The 7,500-nt window shown below is 38.7% G+C and overlaps 1 pseudogene; it reads left to right on the top strand.

Annotated features, from left to right (window-relative positions):
* The first annotated feature begins 1,990 nt into the window (after positions 1-1,990).
* LOC141846683 (dirigent protein 11-like) lies at positions 1,991-2,599 on the top strand (annotated as a pseudogene).
* Positions 2,600-7,500: the final 4,901 nt, after the last annotated feature.

Below are 7,500 nucleotides of genomic sequence, written 5' to 3'. Positions count from 1 at the left end.
GACATTGCTCTTGCTAATGCGAATCGAAAGGTGATATCGATATAAAATCCGTATATACTCGGCGGCATATCCTATCACTATCATCAATAAAAAAACCTTCAGGCTTGTAATACGAATACGGAAAGTTGTTCGGAAATATCGTAATGAAAGGAACATGGGAGTTTGTCGCTAGGTATTTGACCAAATAGGATCGTCCAGTTCCTATAGAACCTATCACTAAAATACCCCTAGAAGGGGATAGGGCTAAACGGAGCGAGAAGGGTTTTCCATGAGATGGGAAATGAAAACTATTAGCCCGTTCACCCCTTTTCTTTTTCTTATCAATGAATAGATCTCTTTACTTGTACGACTTAGATGTCTCGTATTTCTCGAAGAGGGAGCAGTCGGAAGAGAAAAACCCTAATCGCCGGAGGAGAGGGAGCAGCCGGAGGAGAAAAATCCTAATCACCGAAGGAGAGGGAGCAGCCGGAGGGAGCAGTACGCTGGAGGAGAAAAACCCTAATCGCACGGGAGAACGACGCGCGGGGAAAAAAAAGTCGGGGAAGGAGCTAAATTGCGATTTTAGAGACGGTTTAGCGACGAAATTTTTATTCCGTCGCAATATTAGCGACGAAAATATATTTCCGTCGCAAATATTAGCGACGGAATAAAAACTTCCGTCGCTAATTCACCTTATTTAGCGACAGACATAAATCCTGTCGTTATTTTCATCGTTAGATTAGGGTTTCTGCATCGGAATTAGCGATGGAAATATTTTTCCGTCTCTAATATTAGCCAATAGCGACGGAATTATATTTCCATCGCTAAAACAGTGATGGAAATAATTTTCGTCACTAAAATAGCGACGGAAATATAATTCCGTCACTAATTCATATTATTAATTAGATGATACTAAATTATTGTAGATATTAAATTATTATTGCTACTAATTCCGTCGCTATATCATAGATGATACTAAATTATTGTAGATATTGCTAAAAAATATCATATTGTATTTTAAAAATACAAAAATAAAATTTATATATAAATTTATTTTTATAATTTATGTACGAATAAACAAAAACTAGAGAAGAAAAGTCAAATATATCTTGCATCGTCTTTTCTTATAAAAGTCATTTAAATTAATTATTAATATTGAGTCAACCGTTTAATTTTTTCGTTTGAATTTGATCTTCAAGTATTCCTTTCGTGTAGAATTTAAATTTTTTTATTATATATTTTAAGAGCAGCAACATTAATATTAATCCATGGATATTATTATTTAAATGATATTACAATAATATATATTATAATATTCATATACATATCAAAATTAAAAATATATATTTTTATTTAATATAAAATATAACAAATTAAAGATGAATGAATAGATAATAAAATCTATAACAAATAAATAAATATTAAAATTAATATAAATATATATTAATAAAAAAATATTTTTTAAAAGATGATATATAATAACATTCAAATTTATACGATGTTCCGTCTGATATTATATCAATTCTCTCTGTACTTTTGGTCATGCACGCTGCATTGTATGAGTGGCCTAAGAAACCAAAGTCGTGTCCAAAAGTGATCTTACTTTTCACATGCAAGCCACATACAACTGTCCTTTCTCAATATTAAAAATTGGCCAAATTCTTGTGGAAAAGTCTTGTGCCGACATAAACAATGTTATTGATGTGGACCTTGGCTAGCTTCCTGGGTCTCCGTTTGCTATTGGCCAACTCCTGGTGCAAGAAATATGACTTATCATGCATGCAATCAAAAAATCAAATTAAAACTACGACTTTAGAACCAAATATTCCAGGTACTCTATTTCTTACGGAAATGTTTTGCAAATTCAAAGATTTATGTGATTTTAATTAATAGTTACCCTTAGTGCAAGCAATGCGAGTGACAAACCAATTTTGTTCCAAATTTGACCGGATTCAATTATAAATACACACTAGAAGCAAGTTAACGGTGTTGCATGCATTCACATCCTTGATTTGCTTACTCAAGTATGGCTGCAGCCTATGTTTTCCCTTCCCTCTTCTTCTTCCTCTTCGTCCTTTCTGCCGCTGTTGTCTCCGCTGCCGACGAGCTCACCCACCTCCACTTTTACTTCCATGAACGCATCTTATTCAGCCCCAATGCAACGGTGATGCTGGCGGTGGACGCCAACCCCAACTCCATTGCCCCAGGCTTCGGCGACATCGCGGTGTTCGACAGCGTTCTCCGGGAGGGAATCGACCCGAGCTCGGTACTCGTCGGCCGCTCACAGGGGCTCTTCATCTTCTCTGACATGGCTGGCAGCCGCGGGCGGGTGCTGACTCCCATCAACTTCGAGTTCACAGCTGGCAAGTACAATGGAAAGCACGCTCTCCCTTCTGGGTGTGCTATACGAAGAGAGAGTGACAGAGCGGAGCGTGATCGGTGGCACCGGGCATTTTCGGCTGGCGAGAGGCTACGCCCTAAGCGAAATTGTCAACACTACCACAACAACATACACCATTGAGTTCAACATTTATGTCACGCACCAACGACAGAACTAATTTATCGGATGATGCTCAGAATTTTCAAACAATAATATATACTTTCGTAGGATCATCAACGTGTTTGCCCTGCCTCCTATCCTCATCATCGTTGGCTGCCCCTTGCTCCTCCGACGGAAGGCCAGTAGATCGGATGGAGAACGGCGGACGCGAGGAGGAGGAAGAGCTGGTGGCCGCGCAGGAGGCCGGTGCCGCACAAAGGAAAAGCATGCTAGATCGGTGCGACGCAGAGGAGAAGGGTGCCGCGTGAGGAGAAGCCCCCAGGGAGAATCACGATTAACCCTATTTTGAGGAACTACAGTGGAGGCCAACCCCAAAACCACAAAACCCATCCAAACCAGCCTAGGGTTTCCCTGCTTGAACTGAAATGGAACTGTATCTAACCAAACAATCTCCAATTTGACCCAAATAAGTTTTGTTCACTTCATCTTCTTAAGACAAAGCTTCTCATCGCATCTGTTCTGCCAAAACATCTTCCATCATGAACCAAACCAAGTTGGTTCGATTTTAATCCAAAATTGAATCGTTTGATTCGCTAATCAAATGACTTCTAATTTGAACGAAGTCAGTTTCATTCATTTCATCTTCATTAGACGAATTCCATTATATTGTCCTTTGTCTGATCCAACCAGATTTTGTCTCACTCATTCTGAGAATCCAATTCTCAAACTCATTTTAAGTCCTTCAGAAAACTTGTAGAGCGTGTGACCCAACAGATTCCCAATTATATTGGTCATCCATAATTAACTATTAATTACGGAACGATTATGAGTGGCATCTAGTAGTACATCATGACCCCCAATTGATCAGAAAATCAATGATTAATTGTAAAACATCTTCTAAACCCTTCAGCAACTCCAATTATACATGCCCTATTTCTTTCACCGTCTTATACTCGCTTGGTTCAGGACATAGTCTATATGTATCAGTCTCCACTAGGTTGACTATGTCAGATCTAGCTCAAACTAGCTTTCTTATCCTATGGATTCAAATTACTTATACATGTGTCCAAGAGTACAGTACTCTTGACCTATAATGCTTTGGCCAAAGACTTTTAGCAACAACCTAACAAGCAATCGCAAGGTATACGTCTCCTTTTTCAAGCAGTGATGAATCCTCTATGGGCTATTTAAACACCTTTGGACACTTCAAATTATACCAATCATCTCGGGCCCATAACTCCTTAGAGATGTTTGCTTGAGATGTCAAAGTATAAGCCTCCATGACCAAGGTGACTTGAATATCACAAGTCAAAGGAAACTCGCACTTAAGCTGCACTGAAATCTTCATTGACATATGTATAGAACCATATGAACTCTCAAGGTAGGTCACTCCAATGAATTGGTTACCTTTAACCAGCATCCACGTTTAACTCTCAACATCCAATGTCTCCAGCAATGAGATCAGCTACTTGGCTAACCAAGAAGTTCAAAACATGCTAGTCTCAACAGAATCGATAACATCCGTACTCATCAATTCCTCGACTAGGGATAGTTTCAATACATTCATAATTGCATATGTAGAGATGCTCACTAGTTGTGATCTAATCACAAATTCTCTCACACTATAAAAATAATATTGCGGACATTCAGTATTTGAGTTTAAGATCCAATCAAACACATATGGAATGTACACACAAATAGTGAATTGATATTAATCCAATAAATAGTATAATCGTAAGATGATTGTCTTAAGACACCTCTCAAATTTAACACATGCTTCCTGCATTACGTTCCGACCTCCTGCTCTGGTCTCGGCATGCTTCCTGCACCGCGTGTCGACCTCTTGCCTCGGTCTCGGCATGTTTCCTGCATCGCGTGCCAACCTCGTGGCTCGGTCTTGGCATGTTGCCTGCATCACATGCTGACCTCCTGCTCCGGTCTCAGTATACTTCCTGCATCATGTGCCAACCTCCTGCTCCAGTCCCGACGTGCTTCCTGCATCATGTGTCAACCTCCTGCTTCGGTCTCGGCGTGCTTCCTGCACCGCGTGTCAACCGCTATCCTCGATCTCGGCACATTTCCTACATCACGTGCCAACTTCATGCCGCGAGCCCCAGTGTTCGTGCGAAATTCTTATCTTAACCTTATTGTAAGAAAGATAATGCTACTGTATAATTCGGAGATCACAGGACCATCTCTTCTAGAAATATAGGAACATATTCACCAAACTTATGAAAATGGAAGGGATCTTTTTAAATAAGAACAAGTATTTCAAAATGTTTCTTAAAACCGAGTCTAACATCGACTACTGTAAAAAGGTGGTTCATATCCCTGGGCACAGATACACACACATCAACCCTAATTTTCCCAAGTCATTAAACTCCTTCCTCGCGCCGAACCCTAACTTGAGCATCAGAGTGGCTTTTCGGGATCCACCCACGGCGCCATTCTAATCTTCTTTTTGAGTGCTTTGCAGCTCTCCTCTTCTCTCTCCACAACCTCACCTCAGGAGAGTGCACGTCGATAATCCTAGAACCGGTGTTGGAACAATCCACGGTGTATTGGCCGGAACAAATTGCTGCCGTTTGTGGAAAAACTGAGATGAGATGCTACGATGGTTAACACTAGAGGAATCGTTGGCCAGCATGCTTCTGCTGGAGTAAAAAGTTGTGGCGATAAGATGATGGTTACCCCCGAGAAGATTATTGAGTTGGTCACGTAAACAATGATAAAGGTGTTATAACAACATTCATTATTGCTCCCTTTGGAAATTCCTGCACCTTCTCCAAAGGACCTCTCCCCTCATAAAAGGCAACCAATACCGAGGGTGGATAACATGCCCCTGTTAAACTCCCTTTGCAAAGAGATCGCTTTTTTTTAGAAGAAGATTCGCACAAGTCAAGAACCGACATGTGCGAACCTGATTACAAAAGCAAGGCAACCATGGAGGAAGAGGTAAGCCTACTTCAAACACCTTTTTCTAAAAAAATTCTAGAACAGGAACTGCCTCGGTACTTTCGTCAACCCCAATTAGGAGAATACATAGGATATTCAGATCCAGAAGATCATTTGTGCCATTTCGAAAATGCTACCCTGCTTCACCAATATCTGGATGGAGTCAAGTGCCGAGTCTTCTTAACCACCCTATCAGGCTCTGCTCAGAGATGGTTCAGTCATCTTCCTCATTCGTCCATGCATTCCTTTGTTGATTTTAAGGTTGCCTTCCTCCATCAATTTACTAGCAACAAAAGATATCATAAAATGCCCTTGAACTTGTTTACTATGAAGAAAAAGCCTCGAGAGACTCTCAGGGAGTATATTTGTTGGATCGAGGTGGACCGGCAAGAGGGGGGTGAATTGCCCCTGAAAATAAAATACGAATCTCTTGCTTTTCCTTACAAGGATAGAAGTTAGCAACAATCAATTAAATAAACAAATATTAATTAAACTAAATAAATTGTAAAAGGAAAATACACACAGATATACTTGGTTACAACCTAGATAGTTGTAAGCCAAGGCAGTTGAAGCTCGACTATGAAAATCTCCTTCAGGTGGAGAAACCTTTTACAGAACTTTGAAGCACAAGAAAAGATAGAAGAGAATACAATTTCAATGTTGTGTTTTCTTCTAACTTCTAAGCATATTTATAACACAAGAGAATATATCTGGATCGTTGATCGTAGATGAACTTTCTCTTGGCCGTTGATCCGTTGATACGATCCTAATTGTTGATCGGAGATAGACTTTGATCGTAGTCGTTGATTAAATAAGGATAAACTTTATCTTTAATAAAAGATAAAGAGATTTATCCTTAATAAAAATTAAGTATTTATCTTTTATATGATAAAAGATAAATCTTATTTTTTCCTTTTTTTTTCCAACCGCCACGTTCAAGAAGTCCAAGTCTTCTTTGCTGGTCAAAGTCAACAATCAAAGTCAATGGTCAAAGTCAACAGTTTGACTTTTGTTGACTTTTTTGTAGAATCTTCGGTTGGGTGATTTTTGACCAACCGGAGTTAGGCTCACCCGAACCCGACTCCGGCCTTTTGCCCCTCGAGCGTGCTTCCTCCCGGCTTCTCGTCCCTCGGACTTCGCGCACGTCCTTCTCGCTCCACCGGCGTACTCTTCCGTAGCTTCCACGTCCCTCGGATTGCACCGAGCCCGTCGGCTCACTTCCCCGCGCAACCCTTCTCGTCCGCTACGTCCTACGCTTCGACTTCCTCCGTACCTAAGTTCCTGCACACTTAGCAGAGGAATTAGAACAACACAGGACCTAACCTAACTTGGTTGATCACATCAAAACTAACCAGGGCACCAACAATCTCCCCCTTTTTGATGTGTATCAACCCAAGTTTAGTTAGGATAAATAATAAAAATAATAAAACATATTGTGACATAAAAATATTACAGTTATCATCCATAACCTCCCCCTGAACCTAAGCACTCTCCCCCTTTGATCACAGCAAAAATGGGACAGAACAAATTAGGGAAAGGAAAAAAAAGAATATTTTGAAAAAAATATAAAACACTTTTTTTTCAAGCCTTGAATAGATTTAATTTCTAAGAAATAAAATGTTCAAGTATTTTTAAAATAAAAAATATGATTATCACTTAAAAATTCATAGAAAATAATTCATCTGTTGGAAAATTTTGAAAATTTTTCTACAGGTAGAAGAGGAAATTTTAACTTGGTACAAAAAATTTCAAGTCAAAATTATTGTTTTTCAATTTTCAAGAATAAAGAATTTAAATTTCAAACATAAAATCATAGAAATTTAATCTTTATCTAAAAATATTCAAAAATTTTGGTCTTTATGGAAGATAAGATTGTGAATATATAAAAAAAACTTCTAGGACATAATTTTCTTAAGATCAAAATTATTTTCATAAGGAAAATAAAAAAAAGGTTTAGTCAAATAAAAGACACATAATAAAGGAAAAACTATTAGTCAAAATAAAAATAAAAATAAATATTTTTTTTCAAAAATAATCAAAAAAATTAATTTAGACATGACTTTGGG

The sequence above is a fragment of the Curcuma longa genome, chromosome 15 (assembly GCF_044706935.1).
Source record: "Curcuma longa cultivar G26 ecotype Majalengka, Jawa Barat chromosome 15, ITB_CL_G26_1.1, whole genome shotgun sequence".
In the NCBI taxonomy this organism is placed as follows: domain Eukaryota; kingdom Viridiplantae; phylum Streptophyta; class Magnoliopsida; order Zingiberales; family Zingiberaceae; genus Curcuma; species Curcuma longa.
Note: the sequence above shows the minus strand (reverse complement) of the source record. Positions and strands in the feature narration are given on the sequence as shown.